At 38.3% G+C, this 11607-nt stretch overlaps 1 protein-coding gene across 1 annotated transcript in view; it reads left to right on the top strand.

Annotated features, from left to right (window-relative positions):
• Positions 1–1362: 1362 nt before the first annotated feature.
• LOC137434704 (claudin-7-like) overlaps positions 1363–11607 on the top strand; it is a 54113-nt gene continuing 43868 nt past the window's right edge. Inside the window, exon 1 of the mRNA XM_068127851.2 lies at positions 1363–1581. The gene's annotated coding sequence lies outside the window, so the exon portion shown is untranslated. The remainder of the gene's footprint in view (positions 1582–11607) is intronic.

The raw sequence follows: 11607 nt of genomic DNA, 5'->3' as shown, positions 1-11607 counted from the left end.
TACCCGTATCATCCATGCACCCTATTATGGCACACTGCCATTATGGTCCATATACCCGTAACATCCATGCACCCTATTATGGCACACTGCCATTATGGTCCATATACCCGTAACATCCATGCACCCTATTATGGCACACTGCCATTATGGTCCATATACCCGTAACATCCATGCACCCTATTATGGCACACCACCATTATGGTCCATATACCTGAATCATCCATGCACCCTATTATGGCACACTGCCATTATGGTCCATATACCCGTAACATCCATGCACCCTATTATGGCACACTGCCATTATGGTCCATATACCCGTAACATCCATGCACCCTATTATGGCACACTGCCATTATGGTCCATATACCCGTATCATCCATGCACCCTATTATGGCATACTGCCATTATGGTCCATATACCCGTATCATCCATGCACCCTATTATGGCACACTGCCATTATGGTCCATATACCCGTATCATCCATGCACCCTATTATGGCACACTGCCATTATGGTCCATATACCCGTAACATCCATGCACCCTATAATTATGGCACACCACCATTATGGTCCATATACCCGAATCATCCATGCACCCTATTATGGCACACTGCCATTATGGTCCATATACCCGTAACATCCATGCACCCTATTATGGCACACTGCCATTATGGTCCATATACCCGTAACATCCATGCATCTATTATGTCACATAGTTTCTTGGCATGGATATATATGTCACAAGTTTAATTCAGCACTCATATCAGGTCAGAGGTCAGATACAGTACATGAAGATTCAGATTTTTTTGGAAGAATTTTAATTGAAACAATTATGGCTGGAATTCCACTTCACCGATGAAGTCATCGTTATCACCATGTACACCCTATGGGGAGTTGATGAGATTTGCCAAGTTTCAATTTTTTTTCATCGAGTGGTTTTGGAGAAAATAGTCCATTTTTTTCCCCTTTGATCCAATTATTAGCTGTCATATCACGTGACTGATGAAGTCATAAATTTATTGTTTACTCACATCAGGTCATAGTTCAGATATATGAAGTTTTAGATTTTCCAGATAAAGATTTAAGTTCAACCAACCACGGCTTAATTAAAATAATGTTTATAAACAAAATAAATAACTTACAAAATAAACACGATATTTAGAACAAAACAAAAAATGAACGAAGTTCATTCGATCGTCGACAATGGAGTAAACGAGAATGTCGGTCACAAGACGAGGGACGAGTAAGAGCACCGAATGGAGAGGACAGGTGTAGTAATGAGAAAGGGGCTGCATACCTGCCCGCTGGTGAAATGGGGTGAACGGAGGTGGAGCTTAGTTTCATAGCGCGATAACGCAGGTGTAGCTTCGTCGGTAAGCGCAGGTAGAGAGAGAGTGTAATTGTGGCGCCTCTTGCGTTCACTCATTCTTACTTCGTTTTATCCTCATATTAATTACCTTTTACAACACCTGTTGTCTCCTTTTCAGTCTGCGCTTCTTTTCGTGATCTCCCGTCTTTACGCGCCTCTTCTCGACATTTTCACGTTTTGCCTCCATCGCCATTTCCACCTCTTCACGAGCAGGTAAAGGTGCATGCACACGGACAGGGACAGATCGGACAGTGAGTGATTCCGTACGAGTTTTCTTTTGTCTATGAAGTACATGTAGGCTACCTGAACCATATTTGGATTTGAATTGTAAAGGTGTGAATTACGGATTACTGAGTGTCGACTGGTTTGATGTATTTTGTTAAATGGGCTGATCCACGATTTAAAAAAGGAAAGGTGATTTTGGGATGCGGGACGGATTTTGGACAAGGGGCAGGTGGGCATCAACACGTTATACCTGCCTGGCCAGCGCCATGGGTGGGTTGTAAATTGTGATGTTTAGATTTTTCGTCCAATATCCATGGGGAATCTTCAAATGAAGGTATAATCGTTCACTCTCGATATTTCACCCACACATCTTCGAAAATATAAAGGAGCCGGAAAGGTGGTGCCCTTGACCTTTTGGAGACCACAACGTTCATGGATGTGATTGTTGATTCTTGGTTTTAGAAATCTGGTTGCGAGTGCTTCAAGTTTTTTTAATGTAAAAAAATATATTTCGATATTCGTTCTGCAACGGTACCGCAAGAGATGGATAACAAACGGTACTGTGATAATCAAAAGAAGACACAATGAAAGGTTGACTGCACCCGGACATGAACAGTTAACGAACGGTGGCTAACCTCATGATGAGATGACATTGGGACAAACCTCATGATGAGATGACATTGGGACAAACCTCATGATTAGATGACATTGGGACAAACCTCATGATTAGATGACATTGGGACTAACTTCATGATGAGATGACATTGGGACAAACCTCGTGATTAGATGACATTGGGACAAACCTCATGATTAGATGACATTGGGACAAACCTCATGATTGGATGACATTGGGGCAAACGTCATGATGAGATGACATTGGGACTAACCTCATGATTAGATGACATTGGGACTAACGTCATGATTAGATGACATTGGGATAAACCTCATGATTGGGTGACATTAGGACTTTGTCAACCCTCGACTCTGATTATGCAACTGGACCTGATGGCATCAGCCCACGGGTCCTAAAATCCTGTTCTTCCGCTCTTTCACTCCCTCGCTCTGTTCTCTTCACCCTCTCTTTTGCTCAAGGTGATCTGCCATCTGCTTGGAAATCAGCCAACATCACCGCTTTACACAAAAAAGGTGCAAAAACAGATCCTAGCAACGACAGACCAATCAGCCTTCTCCCAATTATCAGCAAAGTCATGGAATCCATCATTGCTTCGGATATGAAATCTTTCCTCTTCTCCAATGGCTTGATCTCTGATCATCAATTTGGTTTCAGACCAGGTCACTCTACTATGGACATGCTGCTTCTGCTATCTCATCAATGGATGGAGGTCCTCAATGCCAAACAAGAAATTAGAGCTGTCTCCCTCGAAATATCACGTGCGTTCGATACGGTCTGGCACCCCGCTCTGCTCAGCAACCTCTCCTACTTTGGTATCCATGGAAATCTCCACGCATGGCTGGCGGACTTCCTCTCTAGTCGTAGTCAACGTGTGGCCATGAATGGGTTTCTCTCATCTCCTCTTCCTGTTCAGGCTGGAATTCCCCAAGGCAGTGTTCTCGGCCCTGTGCTTTTTCTGGTCTTCATCAATGATATCTCCAACTCTCTTGAAAATCCTCTCTATCTCTTTGCTGATGACTCCACTCTCTGCCGCTCCATTCCTCATCCCTCAGATCGGCAGTCTGCAGCCTCCTCACTCTCTGCAGACCTGGACAAAATCACAGACTGGGCAAACAAGTGGAACATTTCTTTCAATCCTGACAAATCTCACACTCTTACGATGTCTCTCCGAAAAGACCGAATGGACAACCCTCCCATCCACTTTCTGAATAATCCTCTCCAAGAAGTTCTGTCACTCAAGCTTTTGGGTCTCACTGTCTGCCAGATCTTTCCTGGGAAAACCACATTTCAAATCTGGCCTCCAAAGCCAGTCACCGACTGGGCATCCTCCGTCGTTTGAAGTCCTTCCTTGGCACACCTGAGCTCCTCACCACATACAAGGCTTTCATCCGCAGCTCAATGGAATACTGCTCTCCCCTCTGTGCTGGTGCTCCTGCCTCACACCTAGCTCGTCTTCACGCTGTTGAAACCAAAGCGTTCAGAATCATTGGAATCTCCCGTGATGAAGCTAACTCCGAGGGCCTTTCACTTACTCACCGCAGGCAGGTTGGTGGTCTTTCTGTCTTCTACCGACTCCTCTCCGGCCTTGCTCCTCCAGCTCTCTCTGGGCTCTGTCCCCCAAATATTCCTACAGGTCGCACAAGATCTGCCTGCAACCCTCTTATGGTTAAAGTGCCAAAATCAAGACTCTCTGCTCACCTTCACTCCTTCATTCCTCTTTTCTCCCACCTCTGGAACAAACTCCCTCACTCTCTTCAATCCCACTCCTCCCTCCAGGTCTTTAAAACAGCTGTTCACCACCATCTCTTATCTTTCCTCATTCAAAACCTTGATCTTTTCTACCCCCCGCTAATTTCACCCCAAATCCACTTTTTTGAAATACCAACTTCTTTCCTGGAAGTCCTCGGTGTCCTTGTGTTTATACTTCTCCACCTCCCCCCCCCCTTCCCACGCCGCCTCCCCCCAAGCCCTCTCCCTCCCACACATTCCCGATGTCCCTGCTCTCAAACGTTGTGTTCATGTGCTTCCCCTTCCCTCCCCATCTTGTCTACCGCTCCCCTTTTTATAGACTTTGTTTGTTTGTCTGTTTGATTTTTTTGTGTGATAAATGTTACCTCTTTCACGAGCCTCGACTATGTATACAAAAAAAAACAAAAAAACTCATGGTTGGATGACATTGGAACTAACCTCATGACTGGATGAGATTGGGATTAACCTCATGATTGGATGACATTGGGACTAACCTCATGATTGGATAACAATGGGACTAACCTCATGATTGGGTGACATTGGAATTAACCTCATGATTGGATGACATGGGACTAACCTCATGATTGGATGACATTGGGACTAACCTCATGATTGGATGACATTGGGACTAACCTTATGATTGGATAGCATTAGCTATCTTAATGGCTGGATGGCATTAGCTAACTTCATGATTGGATGATATTGGCTAGCCTCATGATTGGATGATATTAGCAAACTTCATGATTGGATGATTTTAGCTAACTTCATGATTGGATGATTTTAGCTAACTTCATGATTGGATGATATTAGCTAACCTCATGATTGGATGACTTTAGCTAGCCTCATGATTGGATGATATTGGCTAGCCTCATGATTGGATGATATGAGCAAACTTCATGATTGGATGATTTTAGCTAACTTCATGATTGGATGATATTAGCTAACCTCATGATTGGATGACTTTAGCTAGCCTCATGATTGGATGATATTAGCTAACTTCATGATTGGATGATATGAGCTAACTTAATGATTGGATGATATTAGCTAACCTCATGATTGGATGACTTTAGCTAACTTCATGATTGGATGATATTAGCTAACTTCATGATTGGATGATATTCGCTAACTTCATGATTGGATGATATTAGCTAGCCTCATGATTGGATGATATTAGCTAACTTCATGATTGGATGATATTAGCTAGCCTCATGATTGGATGATATGAGCTAACTTCATGATTGGATTATATTGGCTAGCCTCATGATTGGATGATATTAGCTAACTTCATGATTGGATTATATTGGCTAACTTCATGATTGGATGATATTAGCTAACTTCATGATTGGATTATATTGGCTAGCCTCATGATTGGATGATATTAGCTAACTTCATGATTGGATTATATTGGCTAGCCTCATGATTGGATGATATGAGCTAACTTCATGATTGGATTATATTGGCTAGCCTCATGATTGGATGATATTAGCTAACTTCATGATTGGATTATATTGGCTAACTTCATGATTGGATGATATTAGCTAACTTCATGATTGGATGATATTAGCTAACTTCATGATTGGATGATATTAGCTAACTTCATGATTGGATGATACTAGCTAGCCTCATGATTGGATGATATTAGCTAACTTCATGATTGGATTATATTGGCTAACTTCATGATTGGATTATATTGGCTAGCCTCATGATTGGATGATATTAGCTAGCCTCATGATTGGATGATATTAGCTAACTTCATGATTGGATGATATTAGCTAACTTCATGATTGGATGATACTAGCTAGCCTCATGATTGGATGATATTAGCTAACTTCATGATTGGATTATATTGGCTAACTTCATGATTGGATTATATTGGCTAGCCTCATGATTGGATGATATTAGCTAGCCTCATGATTGGATGATATTAGCTAACTTCATGATTGGATGATATTAGCTAACTTCATGATTGGATTATATTGGCTAGCCTCATGATTGGATGATATTAGCTAACTTCATGATTGGATTATATTGGCTAACTTCATGATTGGATGATATTAGCTAACTTCATGATTGGATGATATTAGCTAGCCTCATGATTGGATGATATTAGCTAACTTCATGATTGGATGATATTAGCTAGCCTCATGATTGGATGATATGAGCTAACTTCATGATTGGATTATATTGGCTAGCCTCATGATTGGATGATATTAGCTAACTTCATGATTGGATTATATTGGCTAACTTCATGATTGGATGATATTAGCTAGCCTCATGATTGGATGATATTAGCTAACTTCATGATTGGATGATATTAGCTAGCCTCATGATTGGATGATATGAGCTAACTTCATGATTGGATTATATTGGCTAGCCTCATGATTGGATGATATTAGCTAACTTCATGATTGGATTATATTGGCTAACTTCATGATTGGATGATATTAGCTAACTTCATGATTGGATTATATTGGCTAGCCTCATGATTGGATGATATTAGCTAACTTCATGATTGGATTATATTGGCTAGCCTCATGATTGGATGATATGAGCTAACTTCATGATTGGATTATATTGGCTAGCCTCATGATTGGATGATATTAGCTAACTTCATGATTGGATTATATTGGCTAACTTCATGATTGGATGATATTAGCTAACTTCATGATTGGATGATATTAGCTAACTTCATGATTGGATGATATTAGCTAACTTCATGATTGGATGATACTAGCTAGCCTCATGATTGGATGATATTAGCTAACTTCATGATTGGATTATATTGGCTAACTTCATGATTGGATTATATTGGCTAGCCTCATGATTGGATGATATTAGCTAACTTCATGATTGGATTATATTGGCTAAATTCATGATTGGATAATATTGGTGAGCCTCATGATTGGATGATATTGGCTATCCTCATGATTGGATGATATTAGTTAACTTCATGATTGGATGATATTGGCTAACTTCATGATTGGATGATATTAGCTAACTTCATGATTGGATGATATTGGCTAACTTCATGATTGGATGACTTTAGCTAACTTCATGATTGGATGATATTAGCTAACTTCATGATTGGATGATATTAGCTAACTTCATGATTGGATGATATTAGCTAACTTCATGATTGGATGATATTAGCTAACTTCATGATTGGATGATATTAGCTAACTTCATGATTGGATGATATTGGCTAACTTCATGATTGGATGACTTTAGCTAACTTCATGATTGGATGATATTAGCTAACTTCATGATTGGATGATATTAGCTAACTTCATGATTGGATGATATTAGCTAACTTCATGATTGGATGATATTAGCTAACTTCATGATTGGATTATATTGGCTAGCCTCATGATTGGATGATATTAGCTAACTTCATGATTGGATGATATTAGCTAACTTCATGATTGGATGATATTAGCTAACTTCATGATTGGATGATATTAGCTAACTTCATGATTGGATGATACTAGCTAGCCTCATGATTGGATGATATTAGCTAACTTCATGATTGGATTATATTGGCTAACTTCATGATTGGATTATATTGGCTAGCCTCATGATTGGATGATATTAGCTAACTTCATGATTGGATTATATTGGCTAAATTCATGATTGGATAATATTGGTGAGCCTCATGATTGGATGATATTGGCTATCCTCATGATTGGATGATATTAGCTAACTTCATGATTGGATGATATTAGCTAACTTCATGATTGGATGATATTAGCTAACTTAATGATTGGATGATATTAGCTAACTTCATGATTGGATGATATTAGCTAACTTCATGATTGGATGACTTTAGCTAACCTCATGATTGGATGATATTAGCTAACTTCATGATTGGATTATATTGGCTAGCCTCATGATTGGATGATATTAGCTAACTTCATGATTGGATGACTTTAGCTAACCTCATGATTGGATGATATTGGCTAACTTCATGATTGGATGACTTTAGCTAGCCTCATGATTGGATGATATTGGCTAACTTCATGATTGGATGACTTTAGCTAACTTCATGATTGGATGACTTTAGCTAGCCTCATGATTGGATGATATCGACTAACTTCATGATTGGATGATATTGGCTAGCCTCATGATTGGATGATATTGGCTAACTTCATGATTGGATGACTTTAGCTAACTTCATGATTGGATGACTTTAGCTAGCCTCATGATTGGATGATATCGGCTAACTTCATGATTGGATGATATTGGCTAGCCTCATGATTGGATGATATCGGCTAACTTCATGATTGGATGACTTTAGCTAACCTCATGATTGGATGATATTGGCTAACTTCATGATTGGATGATATTGGCTAGCCTCATGATTGGATGATATTGGCTAACTTCATGATTGGATGACTTTAGCTAACCTCATGATTGGATGATATTGGCTAACTTCATGATTGGATGATATTGGCTAGCCTCATGATTGGATGATATTAGCAAACTTCATGATTGGATGATTTTAGCTAACTTCATGATGGATGATATTAGCTAACCTCATGATTGGATGACTTTAGCTAGCCTCATGATTGGATGATATTAGCTAACTTCATGATTGGATGATATGAGCTAACTTAATGATTGGATGATATTAGCTAACCTCATGATTGGATGACTTTAGCTAACTTCATGATTGGATGATATTAGCTATCTTCATGATTGGATGATATTCGCTAACTTCATGATTGGATGATATTAGCTAGCCTCATGATTGGATGATATTAGCTAACTTCATGATTGGATGATATTAGCTAGCCTCATGATTGGATGATATGAGCTAACTTCATGATTGGATTATATTGGCTAGCCTCATGATTGGATGATATTAGCTAACTTCATGATTGGATTATATTGGCTAACTTCATGATTGGATGATATTAGCTAACTTCATGATTGGATTATATTGGCTAGCCTCATGATTGGATGATATGAGCTAACTTCATGATTGGATTATATTGGCTAGCCTCATGATTGGATGATATTAGCTAACTTCATGATTGGATTATATTGGCTAACTTCATGATTGGATGATATTAGCTAACTTCATGATTGGATGATATTAGCTAACTTCATGATTGGATGATATTAGCTAACTTCATGATTGGATGATATTAGCTAACTTCATGATTGGATGATACTAGCTAGCCTCATGATTGGATGATATTAGCTAACTTCATGATTGGATTATATTGGCTAACTTCATGATTGGATTATATTGGCTATCCTCATGATTGGATGATATTAGCTAACTTCATGATTGGATGATACTAGCTAGCCTCATGATTGGATGATATTAGCTAACTTCATGATTGGATTATATTGGCTAACTTCATGATTGGATTATATTGGCTATCCTCATGATTGGATGATATTAGCTAACTTCATGATTGGATGATATTAGCTAACTTCATGATTGGATGATATTAGCTAACTTCATGATTGGATGATATTAGCTAACTTCATGATTGGATGATACTAGCTAGCCTCATGATTGGATGATATTAGCTAACTTCATGATTGGATTATATTGGCTAAATTCATGATTGGATAATATTGGTGAGCCTCATGATTGGATGATATTGGCTATCCTCATGATTGGATGATATTAGTTAACTTCATGATTGGATGATATTGGCTAACTTCATGATTGGATGATATTAGCTAACTTCATGATTGGATGATATTGGCTAACTTCATGATTGGATGACTTTAGCTAACTTCATGATTGGATGATATTAGCTAACTTCATGATTGGATGATATTAGCTAACTTCATGATTGGATGATATTAGCTCACTTCATGATTGGATGATATTAGCTAACTTCATGATTGGATGATATTAGCTAACTTCATGATTGGATGATATTGGCTAACTTCATGATTGGATGACTTTAGCTAACTTCATGATTGGATGATATTAGCTAACTTCATGATTGGATGATATTAGCTAACTTCATGATTGGATGATATTAGCTAACTTCATGATTGGATGATATTAGCTAACTTCATGATTGGATGATATTAGCTAACTTCATGATTGGATGATATTAGCTAACTTCATGATTGGATGATATTCGCTAACTTCATGATTGGATGATATTAGCTAACTTCATGATTGGATGATATTAGCTAACTTCATGATTGGATGATATTAGCTAACTTCATGATTGGATTATATTGGCTAACTTCATGATTGGATTATATTGGCTAGCCTCATGATTGGATGATATTAGCTAACTTCATGATTGGATTATATTGGCTAAATTCATGATTGGATAATATTGGTGAGCCTCATGATTGGATGATATTGGCTATCCTCATGATTGGATGATATTAGCTAACTTCATGATTGGATGATATTAGCTAACTTCATGATTGGATGATATTAGCTAACTTAATGATTGGATGATATTAGCTAACTTCATGATTGGATGATATTAGCTAACTTCATGATTGGATGACTTTAGCTAACCTCATGATTGGATGATATTAGCTAACTTCATGATTGGATTATATTGGCTAGCCTCATGATTGGATGATATTAGCTAACTTCATGATTGGATGACTTTAGCTAACCTCATGATTGGATGATATTGGCTAACTTCATGATTGGATGACTTTAGCTAGCCTCATGATTGGATGATATTGGCTAACTTCATGATTGGATGACTTTAGCTAACTTCATGATTGGATGACTTTAGCTAGCCTCATGATTGGATGATATCGACTAACTTCATGATTGGATGATATTGGCTAGCCTCATGATTGGATGATATTGGCTAACTTCATGATTGGATGACTTTAGCTAACTTCATGATTGGATGACTTTAGCTAGCCTCATGATTGGATGATATCGGCTAACTTCATGATTGGATGATATTGGCTAGCCTCATGATTGGATGATATCGGCTAACTTCATGATTGGATGACTTTAGCTAACCTCATGATTGGATGATATTGGCTAACTTCATGATTGGATGATATTGGCTAGCCTCATGATTGGATGATATTGGCTAACTTCATGATTGGATGACTTTAGCTAACCTCATGATTGGATGATATTGGCTAACTTCATGATTGGATGATATTGGCTAGCCTCATGATTGGATGATATTAGCAAACTTCATGATTGGATGATTTTAGCTAACTTCATGATTGGATGATATTAGCTAACCTCATGATTGGATGACTTTAGCTAGCCTCATGATTGGATGATATTAGCTAACTTCATGATTGGATGATATGAGCTAACTTAATGATTGGATGATATTAGCTAACCTCATGATTGGATGACTTTAGCTAACTTCATGATTGGATGATATTAGCTATCTTCATGATTGGATGATATTCGCTAACTTCATGATTGGATGATATTAGCTAGCCTCATGATTGGATGATATTAGCTAACTTCATGATTGGATGATATTAGCTAGCCTCATGATTGGATGATATGAGCTAACTTCATGATTGGATTATATTGGCTAGCCTCATGATTGGATGATATTAGCTAACTTCATGATTGGATTATATTGGCTAACTTCATGATTGGATGATATTAGCTAACTTCATGATTGGATTATATTGGCTAGCCTCAT

This window comes from Myxine glutinosa, chromosome 9 (assembly GCF_964187855.1).
Source record: "Myxine glutinosa chromosome 9, kmMyxGlut1.1, whole genome shotgun sequence".
Classification (NCBI taxonomy): Eukaryota; Metazoa; Chordata; class Myxini; order Myxiniformes; family Myxinidae; genus Myxine; species Myxine glutinosa.
The sequence above is the reverse complement of the archived record's forward strand: the minus strand, read 5'-3'. Positions and strand labels throughout refer to the sequence as shown.